This window comes from Ambystoma mexicanum, chromosome 6q (assembly GCF_040938575.1).
Source record: "Ambystoma mexicanum isolate Mex_15411 chromosome 6q, UKY_AmexF1_1, whole genome shotgun sequence".
Lineage (NCBI taxonomy): Eukaryota > Metazoa > Chordata > Amphibia > Caudata > Ambystomatidae > Ambystoma > Ambystoma mexicanum.
In genome coordinates this window covers 552759746-552784226 of record NC_090937.1, presented here as the reverse complement: position 1 = coordinate 552784226, position 24481 = coordinate 552759746, and positions in this window count along the sequence as shown.

Genomic DNA, 24481 nt, shown 5'->3' with positions numbered 1-24481 from the left:
GCCATGAGAGTACAATCCGCGACCATGGGAATGTTTTGTTAATCTTGTTTTGTAATAATAAAACTAAATAGGTTCAACCACTGCTACAGAATCATGTCAACATAAATGTGAGATGAGTTAATGCTCAAATGCAGAAAAATGTGATCCTTCACGCCACAAGCACACCCTCACAAATGCAATTCAGAAAAGTAAAATTGTTAATGACAAAAATAACTGTAGGAAGACCACCCATTATGAGCAAGAGGTTGTAGTCTCGGCAGAAATTCAGACATCCAGGGTATGAAGACACAACAATGTACAAAGCGGTCAGAGGGGAGGATAAGAAAATCCATATGGTCCACCCAAAATCAAACCCTAAAGCCAACCGTGGCAATATATGTCAATAGGATAAACTTAACGCATCACTTTTATTTTTCACCAGAGAGTCACATAATTAAAAAATGGCTAGCAAAACATATGGACTTATAATTACTGGACGATATGAAACAATACAGTGATACACATCTAATCATGATATTTACACAGACCAGACAATCTAAGAAATAGCCAGTCCAATCCGTTCTGAAAGTGCTAACTGCCACTTAACTCACAAAAAAAAGCACATGTATCAACTGCAGTGTGTGTGTGTGTATAAACTAAGAAAATCAAATATACTAACTGTGACCAAATAACAACACTACCAAATACACTCTATCAATTATAGGTGTCTATCCTTTGCATATTGTATGCTGCATATGCAACAAGAAGTATGAAGGAAGTACCACAAGAATTCTCAAAGATAGAATGGCATACGTTTATGTAATGATATGTTATGTTATGCTGTTTTTCATTTGCATGGTCTCCTGGAGGTCTGGCGGATCTGAGAAAGAGGAGGTAGGTTTGGTTAATTGCGATGCTAGCAGGAGAAAGGAAGGCAAGATTGCAGTGCTTTGGATACAGGAAGTAGATTGAAAGAACCCTGAGCTCAGCGTGCATGAAAGCTTTCTTGGTTTGATATGTAGGAGACAACATGGGCTTTATGTCCAGAAACACAAACTTTGTGTTTCTAGTGTGGTTATGCGTTGTCCATGGGCAGAGTATGTTAGTTACATTTGAATGTGTGTTTTTCTGTGTCATTCAAAGTCTGGTGAGAGAGTCTATATTCATTTTAACAGCCATGTTTGTTTGTTTGTTTGTTTTTTTGTGTGTTTGTTTATTTATTTATTTATAGAACGCTCCAAACCCAGGGGTATCTGGGCACTTTACAAGAATATGCAGTTTCTTAGTTACAACAAAGGGAGCGTTACAGGAAAAAACATTTTTTTTTCATTACAATACGTAGGACCACAGTGTGATATAATACATAAGAAGAATGTACAGAAGAAAAATAATGCAGGACATCATGGATAATAAATATACTGGCAGATAATATACAACGAGCTAGAGACGGCACAGTGTTGCTATGCATGGTTTCTAGTTGAGGATAGCTAGCAGAGACTACTGTGGCGCGTATTTGGAGATGAGCAAGAATCTGTTGTTTTTCCTGAATTTGTAGAATGATTGGTCAGCTCTTAGTGAGTAGGGTAGGGCATTCCAGTGTTGAGCAGCCATGACCGGGAAGCTACTACCACGATATGCGAATGGCAAGCTTGTGTTGTGTTTGAGGTTGTGGAGTAAGGTGGAGAGAAGTTGGGGGATTTACTCTGGAACAGCCTCCCTGCCACTCTAAAACTTGAGGAGAACCATATCCGGTTCCGGAAGCAACTCAAGACCTTCCTCTTTTCTTCTGCCTTCGCTCCCCCTCTCCCCTGCTGATCTGTTCTCTCTTGGCACCATGCACCTGGCCACCCTCTGTCCTTTGGGCCCAGGTACCTGCTCATCCTGCCACCCTCCCGCACTGCCTCCGGGCCACCCCTTGCACTGGGGTCTGTATCTTGAGAACTGGAAACATTTATGAAACTGGGTTTTTATCTGTTTATGGTCATTGTTTAAGGATCTTACCATCTCTTGTACGGAAGGTGAACCTTGGAAAGTTAAGTTCCATCCAGAGAATGTTGATGCACCGTAAATTTGGATTGGTCATGGCTACCCACAGCTTTGTTGGGGTCTTCTCATCGGGTAGTTTGACATAAAGGGACTTTCAATCTTGTGATTGAACTCCATATGCTTTAAGAGTATGGAAAAAGCTCACTTAAGTGACTACATCATTATTTTATTCCAACAAGTGTGGCTCCTGGAGTGTCCTGTACTGGAAGGGTTCACAGCTTTGTTCCAGACAGCACTGAAAGGCGTCCTACTGGAGGGCTCATTTGTGCTTTCAATAACTCTATGACATTTACAGTGTTGTTATTTTAAGTGATTACTGTTTGTATTCCATTCAGATGTCAGCCTCTAAATCAGAGCCTATCCACTGTTCTGTTTGATTTGTGCTCACCCAGCTGTAATAAACAGTGTTGCTTCTTGCCCTGTGTTTGCTCTACTTTTTGAGTATGTGGTCTTTATTATGCTCTAATTGGTGGACCCCTGACTACATTGGCGTTACCATCAGTAAGACCCTTGTTCTTCCCAAGAGTTTCAATCATTTGGACAATGTATTGGTTAATGGATGTGCTCTACTGAATCTGTCATGATCTCTGCTTCCAAAAGGTCAGGGTTTTCCCAACTCCCTTGGAAGCAGATCCATAACCCAGGTTCCGAGTGCCAACCAGTCCCAATTGGGACCTTTTGGACCCAGTCCTGGCGCCAGTGGCACCAGGCTCATAAATATGCCCAGTCCCAGCGCTGGAAGCGCCGGGCTCATAATGCTTGGGTGGACTTACCTGCAGCAGACCATGCTGCTTACTTGCCTGCCAGTTGAGCCTCTGATCCTCTTCTGTTTGGAACTACTTTTCCTGTTGGGTGGGGCAGGAGCCACTCCCTAGATTCAGAACACTGGAACTCTTCTGGAAAGCAGGTACTCTTTTCTTACCTAGGCGTGGCTGTGGAAGGAGACACCTAAGCACTACAGGAGGCTATTTAAACCACACCCGATGGATGAATCTTGCTTTGCGTTATTCTGCATCCTCTGCAGCAGAACGCTCATCGTGTCTTCTGCATCCAATCCTGGGCCTAAGGAAAAAGGCTTACCATCCTGAATCCAGTCTTCAGCAACACCTAAAGACAAGAAAGAACAGGTTAGCATTACGGTCTTCAGTGACAGCTCTTCACTTACCTGGTCCATCGGCTGTCACCAACGCCTCGCGCTGCATTCCGGCATCTGAAAGACAAAGGCTTACCTACTCTTCGTGCGCTCCGGAGGTCTTCACACTGCATTCCGGCATCTGAAAGACAAAAGCTTACCAACTCTTCGCACGCTCCGGAGGCCTTCGGCGCTGCATCCCGCATCTGAAAGACAAAACAAGGTGCGTTTAAAGACATTGGGGAACTTTAATACTCACGTGCCATTACTCCTTTCCACATCTAACCCAGTGGGTATTCCGGCACCCCGCAGCCGCTCTGAACTTGTACCTGCAAAATAAAAAGACAGTTAGAGCGCATCGTGAAGCAGGCAACAAGCGCTTACTTACGTGCTTCCAGGCGCTTCTATTCATCACACGGGCTCCATCTTCAACTCACTTCAGCCCGTCATCCGCCATCGCCGGAACCCTGCAAAACAAGAAACATCATTACTAAAGACTTTAAAGACATTAGAATTACTCGAAACTTACCGTTCGTGCAGTAAACGACGGACAGCAGTCCTCTGAAGTCAAGAGGCCTGCTCCCCTTATCCAGTGAAGAAACTGGTTACAGCACCCTGCCCCGAGGCAGATGGAGAGCACGGCGTTCACTTACCTAAGGTGAGAGCTTTAACCTTTGGGGTTCTACAGGACAAGAGAAAGGGAAGAAGAGAGAGACATTCAATAACCCAGTTCCTTAATCCCATATTTTCTATCTGCAGACATCTTACCCTTCAAGTCAGACATACAGTGCACAGAGGTCCAGCCCAAAGAGCCAGCCGTGTGTTACACATCACTTTTGCAGATACGGTATACGCCCAGTCAAGACCGGCGCCTCTACGGGAATTAGGTGAGCGTTACAGAACGCAAAGCCTACCACAAAACTCCCGTCCAGGCGCTATGGAAACCTCGGATACCGACCAGCTAGCCCAGTTACTTGGGGAACTAAGGGCAGAAGTGCATGCAGCCCGTCAGGAAACGAACGCTCTAAGAAGGGAACTGATTATTTCCAAGGAGCGAACAGATGATCTCGCTAGACAATTGCTACAGTCACAAGCCGGACAGACCCCGTTACCCGCATCTGGGGGAAATCTTCCTTCTACATCCTCTATGAATCCAGTGCAGATCAACCTACCTGGGAATGTACCTCTGGCTCCGCCCGAACGATTTTCTGGTGACCCAAAGAGGTTTGCAGTATTTATCAATCAGTGCCGGTTGCATTTCTTATGCCGGCCAGCAGCCTTTCCAACTGATCAAGCTAAAGTAGCTTTCGTGCTTTCGTACCTTAGTGGCAATGCGGCAGACTGGTCGATCCCTCTAGTAAATCAAGATGATCCAGTCCTCCATGATTTTCAAGCTTTTCAGCTCAGTATGGAAAAACTGTTCGCAAGACATTCACAGGGGCAGGCCTTGGACAATGAGCTTCTTTCGTTGCGACAAGGTAATCAAGACCTTTTGGCTTATATTGCGTCTTTCAACAGACTGATAGTGGAAACTCAATGGCCTGAGGACAAAAGGATTACGCTGTTTTATAGAGGTCTACGTGGAGAGCTCAAAGATGTGTTAGCCCAAGTAGTGAATCCCCCACAAGATTGTTCAGACTATATAGACTTAGTCGTTCAAATAGATCACAGACTGCAGAACAGGAAGGCCGATCATTCCAAGTTTGATGCTCGAGTATTTTCCAAACTGCCAACTCCTTCCAAAGGAGTAGACTCCGGGGAACCCATGCAAATAGGGGGTCTGAAAGGTCCTCTAACACAAAAGGAGCGGGAAAGGAGAAAACAGTTGCAATTATGCCTCTATTGCGGAAACTCAGGGCACTTTCTTCGAGACTGTCCGGTGAAATCTGCCAAGAAGGCAGTAGGAGCTGCAGTTACCAAAGTTACAAACTCTGAGCAGGGAAACGACCTCGCCCGACAAGAATAGAGGTCCTCTTGCCGAGCGTGAAAACCAGTTCCGTGACCTCGCATTTCGTGATACCTATGGTCCTCATTAGCCCTGATAATCCGGATCGATTACATGCAATTGAAGCTTACGTCGACAGCGGTGCCATCGGCAATTATGTGGATCATGAAATGGTTTTGAGGATGAATCTAACTCTTTGTCCCAAGGCTGTAAAGGACGTCATTACTACGGTGGATGGTACGGAGATAGCCTCCGGGCCAGTAACGCATACCACTCAAGAGGTTACGCTAGTAAGTCAAGATGGACACCATGAAAAGATCGTGTTCGATGTGATCAAGGCCCCTCAGTTTCAGATTATTCTAGGAATACCTTGGTTAGAGAAACACAATCCTCTGATCGATTGGCGAGCAAGAACGGTCCAGTTTCCAGAATGTGTCTCTACTTGTCACCCTCCACCTGGTGTTGCACTGGCAGCAATTTCTTCAGAGACTCCCCAGTTACCTCCCGAATACCTAGAATACCAAGATGCTTTCCGGAAGGATCAGGCTAACTCTCTACCTCCTCATAGGTCTTATGACTGCCAGATAGACCTGATACCTGGATCTACTCCTCCTTGTAGTAGAATTTATGCCCTCACCGAGCCTGAGAACCTTCAACTTCGACAATACCTGGATCAATAGCTGGCAAATGGGTTTATTCGTCCTTCCAAGTCCCCTGCTTCTTCAGCTTTGTTCTTCGTTCCAAAAAAGGAAGGAGACCTTAGAACTTGTATAGATTATCGCTCCCTGAACCAGATCACTGTTAAGAATAGATATCCGTTACCTTTGATCCCTGAACTCCTGGACCAAGTCAGAAAAGCATGCATATATACAAAGCTGGATCTTAGAGGAGCTTACCACTTGGTACGAGTAAAAGAGGGCGATGAATGGAAGACGGCCTTCCGCACCAAGTATGGGCTATCTGAATATCAGGTCATGCCCTTCGGACTTTGCAATGCCCCGGCCGCCTTTCAATATTTTATGAACGATGTCCTCAGAGAGCTCATAGATGTGTGTGTTGTTGTTTACATTGACGACATCCTCGTTTATTCTTCATCGGCATCTGAACATCGGAAACACGTGAAAATGGTCCTCGAAAGATTGCGTCAACACAAACTTTTCGCTAAGTTGGAAAAATGTGTTTTCAACGTGACTGAAGTTGAATTCTTGGGATTCATATTATCACCTGGCGGAGTGCGTATGGATTCAAAGAAGGTCGATGCAGTTCTCAAATGGCCATCACCATCCTCCGTAAAAGGTGTGCAAAGCATGTTAGGCTTCGCTAACTTTTACCGCAGGTTTATCCCCGAATTCTCTCGAATAGTCCAGCCCATCACTGCCTTGTTAAAGAAAAACAAACGTTTTGAATGGTCTACCGAGGCGGAACAAGCTTTCCAGGATTTGAAGACTAAATTTATCTCTGCACCAATCTTAAAACACCCTCGCCCCAAACTCCCCTACATCGTGGAAATTGATGCTTCAAGCCTTGCCATGGGGGCAGTTCTATCACAAAAGGACCCGGTAACCAATCAGTTGCATCCCGTGGCATTTTGGTCCCGCAAATTCTCGCCTCCTGAAATCAATTACACGATTACTGACAAGGAACTTCTGGCTATCAAGTCTGCCTTTAAGGCTTGGCGGCATTATCTGCTGGGGGCCCGACACACCGTTACTGTGATTACGGATCACCGAAACCTGCAATATTTGAAAACCGCAAAAGCCCATTCCTCTAGACAACTCCGTTGGGCATTATTCTTTGCCGAGTTTGACTTCATAATTACCTATCGACCTGGTACAAAGAACGGTAAAGCTGATGCCCTTTCTCGGATGGGAGTGGAAGAACACTTGATCAACCCTAAACCTGTACCAATCATTCCCGAACAAAGAATTCTGGGTGTAATCGCCACAGAATCCATAGAGGAAGTTAAGGATAAGGCCAGGCAACTTGTAACTCCAGCAGACATACAGAATTGGCATCTGCAGGGAAAGGACTTTGCAGTAAAGGACAACTTATTGTATTTCCAAGAACGATTATACCTACCCAGCACAGATTTACAGAAAAAAGTAATCTCTTGTTATCACGATTCTTTAATGGAAGGACATCCCGGTATGGCCAAGACCTCAGAAAAGATCAAGCGCTACTTCTGGTGGCCGTCTTGGAAAAAAGATATCAGAGACTTTATAATGTCCTGTGGAGTATGCGCCCAAAACAAGAGTCAAAAGGAAAGACCAGCAGGCCTCTTACGCCCTATTGACATCCCACCTCGCCCTTGGCATACGCTTTCTATGGACTTCATCACCGATCTACCTCCATGCTCCGGATACAATACGATTCTAGTAATCGTGGACTTATTCTCCAAGATGGCGCATTTCATTCCGCTCAAAGGCTTGCCAACAGCAGCAACTCTGGCCCGAGAATTTCTCGAAAACATCGTCCGACTGCACGGTTTTCCTTCGGTTCTAATTTCGGATCGAGGTAGTCAATTTATTTCTCATTTTTGGCGAAGTTGCTGTCGGTCGGCTCAAATTGATGTGAGACTATCGACCAGTCACGACCCTCAGACCGACGGACAAACCGAGAGGACCAATCAAACTCTGGAACAGTATTCACGCTGCATGCTGCAACAAACTGAAAAAACGTGGAAAGACAACCTTTGGATAGCCGAATATGCCTACAAAACTCTGTCCATTCGGGAACTGGGAAAACCCAATCACCCAAGCCTTTAAGGAAGCTGTTTCTCACCTTCAAAGGGCTAAAGAACAATACAAGAAAGGAGCAGATCAACATCGGAAGGAAGCCCCTCAATATCAAGTAGGGGATCAAGTCTGGTTATCCACCAAATATCTACCTCTAAAAGGGCCACGCACATTCAACCCAAGATACCTTGGTCCCTATTCCATCACTACCATAGTAAACCCAGTAGCGGTCAAGTTGGACTTGCCCCCGCACATGAAGATACATCCGGTCTTCCACGTCTCTCTATTAAAACCCGTGCAACCTCAAACCCGACTAACTAAATCTCCAAAACCTATCCTAGTTGATGGAGAACTCGAGTTTGAAGTCAAAAGCATTCTGGACTCCAAGATCTCCAAATCTAAACTATTTTACCTAATTGACTGGAAAGGCTACGGCCCCCAAGAGAGATCCTGGGAACCTGCTGAATATGTCCACGCTCCTCGCCTAATCAAAAGATTTCACCGAACATTTCCTGACAAGCCAAAACCCCCGGAGAAGCCCGGTTTGGGAGGGGCCTTGAGGGGGGGTACTGTCATGATCTCTGCTTCCAAAAGGTCAGGGTTTTCCCAACTCCCTTGGAAGCAGATCCATAACCCAGGTTCCGAGTGCCAACCAGTCCCAATTGGGACCTTTTGGACCCAGTCCTGGCGCCAGTGGCACCAGGCTCCTAAATATGCCCAGTCCCAGCGCTGGAAGCGCCGGGCTCATAATGCTTGGGTGGACTTACCTGCAGCAGACCATGCTGCTTACTTGCCTGCCAGTTGAGCCTCTGATCCTCTTCTGTTTGGAACTACTTTTCCTGTTGGGTGGGGCAGGAGCCACTCCCTAGATTCAGAACACTGGAACTCTTCTGGAAAGCAGGAACTCTTTTCTTACCTAGGCGTGGCTGTGGAAGGAGACATCTAAGCACTACAGGAGGCTATTTAAACCACACCCGATGGATGAATCTTGCTTTGCGTTATTCTGCATCCTCTGCAGCAGAACGCTCATCGTGTCTTCTGCATCCGATCCTGGGCCTAAGGAAAAAGGCTTACCATCCTGAATCCAGTCTTCAGCAACACCTAAAGACAAGAAAGAACAGGTTAGCATTACGGTCTTCAGTGACAGCTCTTCACTTACCTGGTCCATCGGCTGTCACCAACGCCTCGCGCTGCATTCCGGCATCTGAAAGACAAAGGCTTACCTACTCTTCGTGCCCTCCGGAGGTCTTCACACTGCATTCCGGCATCTGAAAGATAAAAGCTTACCAACTCTTTGCACGCTCCGGAGGCCTTCGGCGCTGCATCCCGCATCTGAAAGACAAAACAAGGTGCGTTTAAAGACATTGGGGAACTTTAATACTCACGTGCCATTACTCCTTTCCACATCTAACCCAGTGGGTATTCCGGCACCCTGCCACCGCTCCGAACTTGTACCTGCAAAATAAAAAGACAGTTAGAGCGCATCGTGAAGCAGGCAAGAAGCGCTTACTTACGTGCTTCAAGGCGCTTCTATTCATCACACGGGCTCCATCTTCAACTCACTTCAGCCCGTCATCCGCCATCGCCGGAACCCTGCAAAACAAGAAACATCATTACTAAAGACTTTAAAGACATTAGAATTACTCGAAACTTACCGTTCGTGCAGTAAACGACGGACAGCAGTCCTCTGAAGTCAAGAGGCCTGCTCCACTTATCCAGTGAAGAAACTGGTTACAGCACCCTGCCCCGAGGCAGATGGAGAGCACGGCGTTCACTTACCTAAGGTGAGAGCTTTAACCTTTGGGGTTCTACAGGAGAAGGGAAGAAGAGAGAGACATTCAATAACCCAGTTCCTTAATCCCATATTTTCTATCTGCAGACATCTTACCCTTCAAGTCAGACATACAGTGCACAGAGGTCCAGCCCAAAGAGCCAGCCGTGTGTTACACATCACCTTTGCAGATACGGTATACGCCCAGTCAAGACCGGCGCCTCTACGGGAATCAGGTGAGCGTTACAGAATCTTAATTCGTCATTGAGGTGTTTTTTTTTTGTTCCCACATTTTTCCTTCATTTGGAGCTTCAAAGGCTCTTCTTGTTGCAGTAACCTACTCTGGAACAACCTTAGAAATGTAAAGGATCCATTACTCTTCTTCTTTGTCTGCTTAGATTCATCTTTGTAATATGTCTTAGACCATCCCCTCGACTGTGTCTCTGTTCCCACTCTGGCTCAATGCTAATGGCCTTTTAGCCTGCGTAGCGACCCTCAGAAGATCATGTAACATCGAGCGAGTGACCTCCGCCCAATATACATCACTCGCTTCTATATATGGAGGGGCCTCTGTTGCACTGAAGTTCAGTCTAATCACTTTGTCTTTATGCACCCTTAGACGATCCACAAGCTGTTCAATCTGACTTTTGAGCTGACTCAATGTAGTACCTTGAGTTTTTACGTCCAACTTAATTTTGTATGTACATGGTTTTTACATGTGTCATTCACCCTAATGGGCGAGCAGTCTTCCGATATGACTTTCCCATTTATAGTTTGAATGATAGGGGTCGCCTCAATGGAAACAACATCTGGAGCTGGGAGATTTTTACACAGTGTGGGATGACAATCCTGTCATGTGGCCTGCTTTTTTTTAGAGGCCATCATCGCCACTTCAAATGTATCAAGGTTACACTGAAAGAAAATTGTGATATTAAAGAATATTTATTCAGCAACAATGGTCAAAACTACTAGCTGTATAGTGAAGTAACTCATAAAACTGGCCCACATTGGCCAAAAAGAGTTACCCATTTTGACTGGCCTACACTAGCATTTTGCGTTTTTGATACGGGCCTTGCCCAATTACCCTATAGGCCAGTCCGAGCCTGTCGGCTCATCTATAATGGGCTAGGGGCGTCCACCCAGTGGCCCCCTCACCCATTATGGAGGAGCCAACACAGTGAAACACAGAGTACTCCCTCGGCTGCTTTTTCCAGCTGAGGGAGTGCTCCTGGGCTGGCTGATCTGTCAAATGGAAACACTGTTTCCCTTTGACAGCTCAGTACCCCAGCCGCACATGCTCACTGAGCTATGCAAGGCTGGGGGCGTTTTGTTTCGCCAGCCTTACATAGCTCATTGGAAATGCTGGCTGGGGCACTGCATGTCTGTATGTGTGATGGGGAGCTCCTGCACCTCCTCGCACATACGGACAGAGCAACCTGGAGTGGGGCATTTCAGCACCCACACGCAGGTCCCTGCAGAAGGTACGTTTATGTTCATTTATTTTTTTATTCAAATATGTCTATGGATGCATGTATGCTTGTGTTATGAGTGAGTGTATGGTGATGGGTGCTCGTATTTATTTATTTTATTTATTTGCATTTTTAAAGTGCACAACTGCCCTCAGGCATCGTGGCGCTGTTACATAAAGGTTACTTGACATGGGCATAATATGAGGACAACAATAGGCGAATGGTTACAGACATTGCTCGTGTTCCAGGGTTACATGAGAACAGTGACATAGGTACAGTATGTGGACATAGTAAAAGATTGGTTACAGACATTATTCGTGTTCCAAGTAGTGGGTTAGGTACATATTTACTAGAATAAGATGAATGAATGATAGTGATTGCTGTGTGGAGGTGTGTGTGTTTGTTTTGTCCTGTTGAGCTCATTTTGGCAAGTGGGGGGAGAGGGGGGAAGGACGGTTGTACAACAAAGGCATTTTAAAAATGCCTTTGTTGCATAAAGCCCCAACCCACCTGCCAAAATCAGCTCTCCTTCTGAGGCGCTGTGGAACCCAGCGGTCAGGGATGGTATTTTTTTATCTATCATAGATGTCCAGTCAAAAATACCATGCTTTCCCCCTTGGGACACCAGCGCCAATTGTAAACTGCTAGGCTTTTTACCCATTTTTTTAAACATATGCTATAAATTCAGCATTTTAACCCATTATTTAAAAAAAAATTAACGGCTGGAAAACCCCCCGAAACCCAATTGATTGGTTTAGGCTCCCTCGCTGCGTTCGGTCGCTAGGCATTTTTGGGGGAAATATTCCCCTCAACTTAACAAATTCAGCAGCTCCCACTGGCCCTCGGACTGTGTTGGGTACGGGGTGGGAGGACCACAGGGATAGTGGCGGGAGCAGGGTGGGGAGAGCCCAGGGTCTGTGAGGGGTGGAGAGAGCCCAGGGACTGGGTAGGAGTGGGATGAGGGAGCCCAGTGACTGTGAAAGGAGCAGGTGGGGGAGCCCAGGTACTATGCTGGGAATAGGGTGCGGTGACAGCGCAAAATAGTTCATAGCCATTTGTACATACTGTCCATTTGGCATTTTTGGTGGGGGCTGGCCTGCTTACATTTTGCTAAGGGGGGGCCCAGGACAAACAAGTTTGAAGACCACTGCTCTAGAAGTATACATAGACTCCACTCTATCTATGTCACAGCAAGTTAGTGTCATCGCCTCATCGGCCGTGCTAACAACGAAGATCATTAATGCTGTCAAACCCTACCTCGCCCCCAAAAACTGCCTGTCCATAGCCAGAGCTAATGTGGGGGCAAGGCTAAACTACTGTAACGTCCTGTTCCTAGGCACAGGAAACTTGAAGAAACTCCAAACCACACAAAACAACGCCCTCAGAGCAGCCCTTAGCATTCCCAAGAGGGAGCACAATATCCAAGCTAGGCGGGACGCCCATTGGCTCCCATTTAAAGAGTGCATTCTCTTTAAAGCCCTATCACACACTCTTGCCTATTAAACACAGCACCTCCCTACCTCTCAGAAATCATTCACTGCGCCACGTCTGAAAGACCCAGTCGGGCCCAGCACTTTAACCAACTGACAGTCCCAAACTTTAAAAGATCCAAAGCAGGAGGCGCAAGCTTTGCACTCCTAGCTCCGAAGAACTGGAACACGCTACCACCCGCACTCAGGAAAGAGACCTCCCTCACAATGTTCCACAAGGCACTGAAAACTCAACTCTTCCACTAGCCACTGTCTCATATGCGCACCCTTTCTGAAATGTGACAACCAAATGTTTTGCCATTACCAACGCAGCGCACCATTGTATGAATGAGAACACACCCTGAAAACTGTTGTAAACTGTATCCAAACTGTTGTTTGCATCAGCAAGTATCCGTAACAGAGCCACGATGCCCAATGGCCACTGTGCACTTTATAAACGCAAATAAATAAATAAAGTGCTCTCTCCTATTTGGAACACCTAAGAGCCTAACAGATTAAGGAAACATGATACTGTGAGATCATTCATTAAACTGGAACCCATACATTGTTTCATCTGGTACCCTGCATGTACCATTATCTAAGCAACGGCTTAATAGAGATATGAAATATTGATTTGAGCTGCATTGAAAGCCATGCATAGATACTGCCAAACCTCATTTATAGGGCACTGTCGAATAACTAACAAACATTAAAGGCATAACTTGAATAAAGGTCAAGATCTTGTGAAAACAAAATCAAAATATCGAGGCTGAGTACCCCAAAAGGAAACACACCGAACACGGGTTACAAAGGAACATACAAAGTACTTTATTTTATACTGAATCCAGTCACTAAGAACAGAGCAAAAATCAGATAGCTATCGGCCCTCAGTACAACACAACAAACTCCAGCGTGGTTCAATGGCCCTCATTACAAGTCAGGCGTTAAGGGGTTAACGGCACCGTAAAGAGCGTCGGCGCCGTTAAACCCTTAACGCCTGATTCACACTTTAACGCCTGCTTTTTGCAGGCATTAAAGTCCAAGGCGCTAAGCGACCTTGGTGCTAATTACGGCACCGTAATTTACGGTGCCGTAATTAGCGCCTTCCCCATCCCCATTATGCCCTATGGGGCAAAAATGGGAATGGGGAAGGGCAAATGGTGAATGGGGAATTACCGCCCCACTCACCTTGAAATGGGGCGGTAATTCCGCCATCCATCATGGCGGAATCAGGCATGGACCATGGTGCTAATAGCACCATGGTCCACCGCCTGACTTGTAATGAGGGCCAATGTGTTCAGTGAGAGACACTGTACATTAGAATGCATTGTCTTTTTATACTTTTTGTGAGCACGATGTCCAGCCCCACTTCGGGTTAATATTCCACTAATACATCACCGATCTAGGGTTCATACCAAGTCTCGCAAATCCGCATATAACTGGTTTGCTTTTAATACATATATCAACAAGCCTATACGGCAACTGTGTATTCTGGGATTTTCCATGTAGGTCTTCTTAAACATTAATACAATCTAGCTAAACAAGTGTTCTACGTTCAGTATTTGAATACATTGTTTTAACGTATGCTTGTGGATTAGTTTCATTGCACGAGTAACCCTTTACACACACAGGTCAACAAAGGACAAGGTTTCAGTTCAAGCCTTCAACAAGTGGCCTGCAGGCAATTTACATATTAGCTACGTACAGGGGTCAAGACGGCCATGTTGTATTTTTGGAATGACATAGTCAACCATTTTAACTCACAGGGTGACTTTACAAAGCGAACCTAAAATGGCGGATTGACCTAAAATGTCGACTTACATTGATTCTAAGGTTGGGGACCTTGCAACACTGGTTCCTGCGCAAGCGACTTGTGAGCAGCTTGGCGTAGGCCAATATACATATATTTATTGCGATAGGAGGCACAATATAATTTCTCTTTTGACAAACCCTCCTTTTGGCCTATGCCAAGTGCTAAAACTACTTTGGATCTCCTTGCAAATAACTCCATGCATCATCGTCCATGCACCCTGAATCACAGTCGGAAATATCTATTGCCATTAGGTAATTTGCTAAAATTGCTTTCAACACATATTCTTTGGAAGTTTTATCTGGGGCATACACTTTATGTCCTATCGAACCTATCGCTTGTGTGCAACATCCCCCTAGCATAGAACATATACTAGGTAGACACTGAATACAGCAACAAAGAAACAACAGGATTCCCAATATAATCAGCAAGACCGAAACTACCTTCAAACCCCAAGATCGCAAGAAGTCCCAGAACCAAGCGCTAAGATCCCAGTTTGCCTCGGGAACGTGCACTTCTGAACTAAGGACGTGCAGATTCTGTATTGTCTTGAAGATGGTTGGAGAGGAATCTGGTAGGAAAACACAGCAAGCGGACTCCACTAATTTACACACTCCACCACGTTCAGCCAGAATGACACCTAATGCCATCCGTTTTTGAAGTGCTACTAGTCTTATCACCTTCTGTTCTAATGTCATATTATAGAGTATGTCCATGGTCTGGATGATGGTTCTCTCCAGTACTCTCGCTAGTTTTCTGATATCTTCTGAATTTGCTATCTGCCCCCAAAATGGCACAACTGATTTTGCTATATCTCCCAAGATTTGTGCTGGGGTGTCACCATTCTCATCCCGCCGTGGACGAGCCTTTGAAACTTCTTTTGTACTAGCTATAAACACCCCAGGTAACAGGATCCCTAAATAACAGGTTCCCTGCCAATCCCTGGGCAACCATGGGAATGCTACATTATTGCAGACAAAGTAGACAGGTTGGCCTACATACAAAGGTCTGTTTTCCCCAGTCAAATTTGCAACGTTGGCACAACCTAGAAAATCTCCCATTGACTGAGTTCCATTCCTCTGTATGCAAAAAGAAACTGAATCGGGGCTATGATTAACAGTGTAAGAAGGAGGCATGGCATCCTTATTGCCTATCAGAGCCATTTTAAAGGAAATCAAAGATTGGAAAGGATGAGACAGTCTGTCAGAAGGCCTAATAGCCTGTTTGCAAAAAGCAAGCATCCTGGGGGAGTCAAAACATGTTTCTCAAACTATTCAAATTAGTGCCATCAAAGTTCCCTGAGATGCTATCATTCCATTCCAACAGCCAAAGAACAGTGCTCTAAGAGAGGCATAGCAAGCAGTTGTCAAAGGTAAAGGATAAATATACCAACCTAAACCCTTATACCCGTGTTGCGGTAAATGTGAGCAGACCCAAGAGATAGACTTATTAAAAATGGCAATTCATGATAAGTAGTAGAGTATTATTGTGGTACCTTTGTCTATGCTGAGAGTCCCTAGGGGACAGAGTATGCAAATCTACAAAGGGAGTAGGAACAGCAGGTATACTTTCAGTGGGCAACAAGGATTCTAAAGGATGCATTTCCTCAAGGTACCACAATCCTAAGACAGTGACTATTATGAACCCAAATATCATTATAAAAACACAGCAATACGTTTTCGGGTCCCAGGCATTTTGTCCATTGTCCCGGTTGGTCACCCCCTCATTTACAAGTCCCATACGAGCGGTAGCGATAGCAGGCATTGTAGTCTTCAGATGGATACCCCAATGTTCGTTGCTGGTGACCTACCGGCTGTGCGACTTCTTAGTCCTTCCACAACCCTAGCCAACAGAATCCCCTTTCTCAAATTTGGGCAAAAACAAGCCCTCCATGATCCTTTTCTTCTTCGAATGCACAGCCGAACCGTGCCGTAAGTCTATCAGATGCACAGCAAAACCGTGCCGTAAGTCTATTTTCTTGGACGCAGATTGTACCTTGTTTTTCCCGGTACTGAGTGATCCGGAAACAATATGTCGTCACTTCCTGTTTGGAAGCAACGTGTCAGAGACAAGTGAAGATGCCAAATTTGAAACAGCAGTTTCCGGATGCAAAACATTTGGAGAGTGTGGAGACAAAATGGCGGTTTCCCCAAGCCTCACGGGCTCAGAGAGATTCTCCGACACACTCTCAGCGCTATTTACTGCTTTGGGATCATCGGTTGCAGCATTAGCGAGGGGTTCTGTTTCTTCTGTAACGTGTGGCACTGGGTGAGGAAGTTTCTTGACTTGGGACGCGTGGATCCAGTTCTTTCTTCCAGAGACCCGCACCGCTGTTTGGGTGACCAACAGGACCTGGAACAGCCCACGCCAGTGAAGCGCAAGGCAGGAAGTGCGCTCAAATGCCTTAATGAGCACCCAACTCCCAGGCCGTATATTGTGGCCCGGGCCCTCGTATCGCACAGTTAAAGCTTCTCGTACTTGGTGATAAATCAAATACAGGTTTTTAGTCAACTGGCTGCAATAATCTGAAAGTAATACATTTTCAACATTTCTCAATTAATTGCATTTAGGAAGGTTCCAAATATTGGCAGGTCTCCCCATTACCACCTCAAATGGAGGGAGCCCAGTCTTAGTTTGAGGGGTTGTACACATAGATAATAAGACAATCGGTAAGGCGTCCGGCCATTTTAGTTTGGTGCTGGCACACGTCTTAGCGAGCTTGTTCTTGATGATACTGTTGTGTCTTTCTACTAGTCCGGCGCTCTGAGCATGAATGGCCGAAAGGAACCGTTTGTCAATTTGTAATGCTGCACATATCTGCAGAATTACAGCAGCGACAAAATGTGGACCATTGTCTGACCAGATAACTCTTGGTAGCCCGAACCGCGGGAAGTGTTCCCTTAACATGGTTTTTGCAGTAGTCATGGCTGTAGCATCCTTAACAGGGAAAGCCTCAACCCATTTACTAAAAGCACAAATGACCACCAGTACATATTTCTTATTGTCACATCGTTCCATTTCAATAAAGTCAAAGTGGATAACTTCAAAGGGGACAGAGGGTGGCCCAAAACTTCCCCTTGGAGTTACTGTCCCCTTTCCCACATTGTGTTGTAGGCAAATCATGCAATGCTGGACGTAGCGCTGGGCAATTTTCAAAATGTTGTCATTTACCCAAACTTTCTCTAACATTTTTGTCATCTTCTGGGCACATACATGCGTAGGACCATGGCCATGATGACCATCATCATTATATACGCATCAGGGAGTAGCCATTTCCCTTCCACTATATCCACCCAACACCTGTCATTATCAGGTTTCCCCAAGCCTTCAGCCCACCTCTTGGATTCTTCTAACCTGGCATCAGCTTGGATATCCCGTACAGACCCAACACCCTCATCCATTGCATAAGCATTTACAGTCTCCCTTGAAACATACATCTCTGTAAGGGGATCGGTAGCAGTTTGTCTAGGTATTTGATCAGCGATAGCATTCCCTTTCCCTATATAATCTGTAATCTTTCGATGTGCTGCACATTTCATAACTGCTAACTGAGTAGGCAGCGCAAGCGCTGAGAGTGGTTGTACTATTAGGGAGCCGTGTTGGATTTTAATTCCATGTGAAGTTAGGAACCCTCTCTCTGATCAAAGTCTCCCAAAGTTGTGAACCACCCCAAAGGCATACTGACTATCAGTATATATATTAACTGCAAGCCCTTCGGAAAGTTCACAAGCTAGGATCAATGCTAGAATTTCTGCTGCCTGCGCAGAATTATGCGAGATTCTCTTAGTTTCTACAACCGTGCTTAATGTAGTGATTGCATAAGCAGCTGTGGATGTGCCATCCGGAAGTTAGAAGCAGGAGCCATCACAAAACAGTTCTCCTTGCGGATTATCCAAAGGAGTGTCTTTCAAATCAATTCTACCCTTTGTCTCTTGTTCGGTAGTATACAGACAGTCATGTGACTCTTCATCGGCGCAAGTAGTATCTTGCTTGAAAGGTAGGAGTTCAGCCGGATTAAGAACACAACACCTCTTAATTTGAATGTGAGGAGCAAACAAGATCAATTCATATCTTGTCAACCATGCGGAAGTGAGGTGTTGCGTTTGAGTTCGGTTCAGTAGAACATCTACAGAGTGAGGCACCATCAGGGTTAGATCATGGCCTAGGACCATTCCCTCAATCTGTTTTACAGACGCAGCAGCAGTAGCGACAGCTCGCAAACATCTTGGCAAAGCGCATGCTACAGGATCAAGGGCAGAAGAAAAGTAACCGCACGGCCTATTCTTCCCTCCATGTTCCTGCGTTAATACAGCCAAAGCATATCCATCACATTCATGCACAAACAACACAAAGGCCTTTTCATAGTTTGGTGTGCCCAAAACTGGTGCAGAGCATAATGCAGTCTTAAACAAGTCAAACGATTGCTGGTGTTCCGCGTTCCACGGCAATGGCGAAGAAATGCCCTTCTTTGTCAAAGCCAACATCGGTTTGATCACTAGTGAAAAATTTGGGATCCACAACCTACAGTAAGAAGCCATACCTATCAAGGCTCTAACTTCCTTCTGTGTATTTGGCACAGACATGCCACAGACATGCCAGAAATGTGTTTTATTCTTTCTGGTGTCAATCTTCATCCCTCCTTTGACAGGGGTCAAGACGACCATGTTGTATTTTTGGAATGACATCGTCCACCATTTTAACTCACAGGGTGGCTTTACAAAGCGAACCTAAAATGGTGGATTGACCTAAAATGGCGACTTACATTGATTCTAAAGTCAGGACCTTGCAACCCGGGTTCCTTCGCAAGCGACTTGTGAGCAGCTTGGCGTAGGCCAATATACATATATTTATTGCGATAGGAGGCACAATATAATTTCTCTTTTGACAATCTGACTCCAAAACTCTGAGTGAGGAGAGACATTGACTGTCTTCTTTTCCAATACATATTTTACATAAATTACCACCATTTATGTTTAGTAACATTATACATTATGATTATGTTCATTAGCATTTTTCTTTATGATAAACAAACGTAAACACTTTTAACCAGAATTTGCATTTGCATTTCTTTGCATGATATGTATCCTGGGCAAATGATGTGCCTGTGATGTGATAGCTGCATTCAACGTTCAATGATAATTGATTTCTGCCGCCATTCCTCCAGTCCCTTCCTACTGCCTCATGAGCTTTGTGTCTTCTGGAGGACTCAGTTCTTGCTTTTAGAATTCTTTATGAAAGGGAGACTCACTGATTCTGCAATACTATATTATAATGATGCTACTGATTAATGGTGTTCATGGTAACTTTGTGCATCTTGACAGCAGGGAACTTCCATAGAACAGTGTGCTGAGGGAAGCATGCACGAAGTTGGGTACAACATCTCTGTAGTCACATATGCAGTGGCAACACGTTTATCTTAGAAGCAAGACAATGCAGCACAACAAAGGTTTGAATCCGGATCCCACTCTTAGAAAACATTCTCTGGTATTAAGCGCATTATAAAAGAACAATTATAATTATAAACATGCACACAAATTGAACAAAATGAAAAGAGATGAGGTTCTTCCCTCCCAGTACCCCAGTACTAACCGACATTAATCATTCTTCCACCAGACTCCACAAGTACCCCTGAAAAAGTGTCAGGGGCATCAGTGCTTAGTGCTGGAGCAGGACACCACACTCTAACCCCTATGCACCATTAGTGCAAACATGTGATCACCTGTTGTATCATGGCAGTGTTATATAAGTATTTGGGCATGTCTAGAAATGTCACATGCCATGTGACTGGCACTGCCTACTCAATGATAACCTGGCTATAATGTAAGACATATATCTCCTGCCCTGCCCATAAGGTAGTACTGAAAATGTAAAATTAGGTTTTGACTGCCGTCTAGTGGGTACTATAGCAGTCTGCTAGACACAAATTCCATGGCACTTTTGGGTTGGTGTCAGATATGTCCCATGCACTGATTGCCCCAATACCCGCCCATGCATTGACTGACAGATCTGTTCAATATGCCTTTCATATTTGTTAGGGAAGACTTGTCTATGGGTAACGTTCCCCCCATAGTTTCTATGGACCCCTAATCGGTTTGCTTTGTTTTTGAACCTGTTATGACATTTTGGCCTTCAGCTTCACTTCCCCTGCCTTTTGCTCATTTGTTATGTCGAAACTGACCTGTCCTTCAGACTACAATACTGGAACAGCATGTTTCACTTTTGGTGTTTTACCTTTTGTAACTTTTAACATTCCACACAGCCTCTTGCAATGCCATGAAAGGCAGATACTTTTGTATCCCAATAGTCACACAAGGGATTTTTACTTAATTTTATATGTTCCTAAAGACAAGCTGGTGGAGGAAATTATATTTTTACAATGTTTGTGTTTCTAGTGTGTACATGTGTGTTCACCGTATATGGCTACTATGAGATCTCTGGCCATATTGTTGTTTGGCAGTCTTCCTGCCTTGCCAGGTCAGGAAATCAATATTAGGTTATGCACTTGCCCAGGAAAGCTGCACCTTCCTCAGGCTGGCGCAGCCTTTGTGTGTGCATGGCCCTGGAAGTGAGTGAGACTGTATAGTCCACTGCGCATCCATGGTTCCAGTGAGAATAGGAGTGGGGCATGAGTGAAACCAATAGTTGTTCCTGATTGGACAACTACTGGCTGTTTGAATGGTACAGATCCTTATTATTGTTTGACTTTCACTTGTTTCCGGGCTGGATTTTGGATAAGAGGGGAGCACCTGAAGAAGCCCAGCATTCCTTCCTGTAACTGGTCTGGTTAAGCACTATTGGATTACCTCATCTGTGAATGCCCTGTGCAGTGCGTCAATCCCTGGAATGGTGTGACTAACCAGTCCTGGCATGTTTTGGAGGATCTTGCCATCCTGCACCTTTGGAAGCTTCCCTGGACCACCTGGTGGACTGACCAGTTCACCAGTGGGCTACCTCGCTAGAACCGTTGCCATTCTGCATTTGCAGCTGGAACTTTGGTGATCACCAGCTAGTGTTACAAGTCGCCTTTCTGTTGGGTTTAAGCCTCCCAACTCCTAGGGATCTTGCTCTGGAAGGACTTCTACAACCTTGACTGGAAGTTTGCCTTTGTGCAATGGCCAACACTGGAACTCACCTTCCCTTGTCCTGTGAAGTGTCCTGAAAAGGGCTGCATTGGTGAATTCTGTATTTCTCGATTGCACAGGGTTTGACTCTGCTACTGGACCCGACCAGAAGAATCCTTGCACCCGCTGCTCCTTGGCCCCTCTCACCAGAACCAAAGGCGAGAAATTCAATCTGCTGCAACCCCCAGTTGGCCCCTTCGGTCCACTGGATAATCAGAGTGAGGGGGAAAGTAAACGCAAACCAATGGTCGCCCCCGTCTTCCGTAGGATAACATTGAAAACAAGTCTTGTTTGTATCCTTCCATGACATGCTCGCCTGACTAGTACAACATGAAAGATAAGAACACATTTTACTTACCCAGTAACTTCTTTGCATATCTTCTTTGGAACAATCATCCACACAAGTAACTTACATGGATCAGATACATTCTGCAGGGAAGCATTGCGACCTTTGGGCGCAAGGCTATACTCTTCTCAGGGATTGGACTGCTTAAGCTAGGGAATATCGCTTGTGACTTACTGAATCACTTTATGTAACTTCTTTGTTGATTTAAGTCATTGAATCCATTTTGAGAACCTATGGACACAGTATATATGTTTATTTATTGAGTGTTGTGCAATATTATCACCTGCTTGTTAAATTGTTTAGTGTGTGTTTAAGGCCTACAATAAATACTGTATTTCTATGCATTCCTGTCTCAATTGAATTATTGCTCATTGTGCTTAGAGAGGCACAGCTTCACCAGCACTGATGAGGCCCAACAAGGCTGAAACATGTGTCACAGGTTACTGTTGGTTCTCTTTGTTCAGAGGAATAATGCATAGCATTTTGGTGATTGACTGCCCAAGTGGGTGGAATCAGACCGGTATGAAAATGGCTTTTTCTCCTCTGTGAAAGGTACACTGAGCTAAAACATGGCTGTAGACCCTTCCGAGTGGGCACCTTCCCATAGAACAGGTTATTTGGCCATGTACATTCTTGGTAGTCGGGCTCCAAGACATTTTAGTGTAATTATGTTGTATTGTTGTGTGCTTCACTGTGTGGACTCTTTGTGGACCCCTGACCCCACTCATACTTTCCTGAGAATAGTCTTAACTGCTCTCCATTGCTTCCTTGATTGGGTTTGGCTAACATCTCAGAGTTCTCCTGTTCACTATAACTAGGCTGGCCTCCTTAAATCTGTACACCATGCCAGATTCTAGACATCCATGTTAACAACATTCACACCATAAAAGTTACTTAACTAACTTCCCACAAACCTCCCACATGCCTGTCACGTTGCCTTGAAAACTGTTGATGCCAACAAATGTCCATGCTGTTCCATGCACAGGCCCCTTTACAGAAACACTCCCCCACACAATTTCACTTACACACATGCATACACTTACCATCAAAATGTTCCTTGCAAAGGGTCGTGTTTGCTCGGTTGCTCAGGTATATTTGGGGACAGTATTTAGGACCCACCTGTTTCAATGTTGAATATGAGGAGTTGCAACGATTCAGTCTCCTTATGCATCTCTGATAGTACAAACTAAAAGGCATGTATTGTGAGGTCAGTTCACACAGACACACACACACACATATATCTTGATTCTGGGCCTCATTACGACCCAGGCGGACTTCGCGGTGCTAAATGCACCGCGAAGCATGGCGGAAAGCCGCCGATAGCGCCATGGGGGTTGGCGGATTCACCGCCCCATTCCGACCTCGGCGGAGCGGTAAATCCCCAATCCCCATTCTGCCCTTCCCCATTCCCATTTTTGCCCCATAGGGTATAATGGGAGTGGGGAAGGAGTTAATTACGCCACCGTAAAATACGGTGGCGTAATTAACAACGAGGTCCCGTAGCGCCATGGTTTTCTCCGGCTGGTAAAACCAGGCGGAGAAAACCTCCATGGCGCTACGGGAACTCGTAGTATGGCGGAGAGGTACGCCATGCACTACGCTGGCGTAATACCCTCTCCGCCAGGGTCCTAATGAGGCCCTCTGTGATTATTGTCCATTGCACAGGAGTGCAATGTCCAGATTTCTATTCCATCACTCACAATTATTCAAAGGTAGAAATATACTCGGCATGGGCTGCTTTTCTGATACCACATGAAGTAAACAAGAAAACATAAACAGGTTGCTTCTGCTTTGAAGAGAGTTTATGCCTGCTGAAGTCAGCAGTGACAGCACTAATTTGAGGTACTGGGGGACCCTAATATTGGCGACCTAAGTGGGCATGTGCCACTTTCCTCCATACTGTTAGGCCTCAACACGCAAATTAATCACACCTTGCTTCCCTTTCAACAAACCAAAAGATTGATGTACAAGTCATTGAAGCTCATGTCGAACAAGGTAAAATAAATGTATAAAAGTCATGTGTAAAATGATAACGGATTTATTTTATGATCCTCCTCATCTCTTTCTCAAGCATTTGTATGGCAGAGAGAAAGACGGATCTTAATTTACCTTTCCGCCTCCTCATTCCTCTCGGCCATACAACTACTTAAGCATTTACGCCAGCTAGCATTTTCATGCTGGCCTAAAGGCTCTACTGCCTATGGAATCCTCATGTTTGTTTATAACAGCATGTATGATAATGCATACTCAGTTTGCACACCAGAGTGCAAAAGGGAGGTCGTACAGGTGATTAAGCCTCCACTTTACACCTTCCCTTTGTTCTCTGATGTGCAAATGATGAAAACAACTTGGAGGTAACTTGTTTGCACCAAAGTGTAACTGTATCAGTTCCCCTCTATGTATTGTAGAGGATTATTCAAAATGAGGCCCATTAAGTCTCTGTGTGTGGTATTTCTGAACGTTTTCACTAGTGCAAGTGTAAGTAGCACTAGGTGCAACAAAGCAGTAGTGCAAACAGCATATTAATTTACTGCAATTTTGCACCAAGACACTACCCTAGCTTGTGCTTTAGGGGGAAAAACATTATGCTTCTGGGATATTTTTGGGCTAGGGCAAACTCTCTATTCTGGTGTTATTTCTGCGTTGCTAAGTACGGAG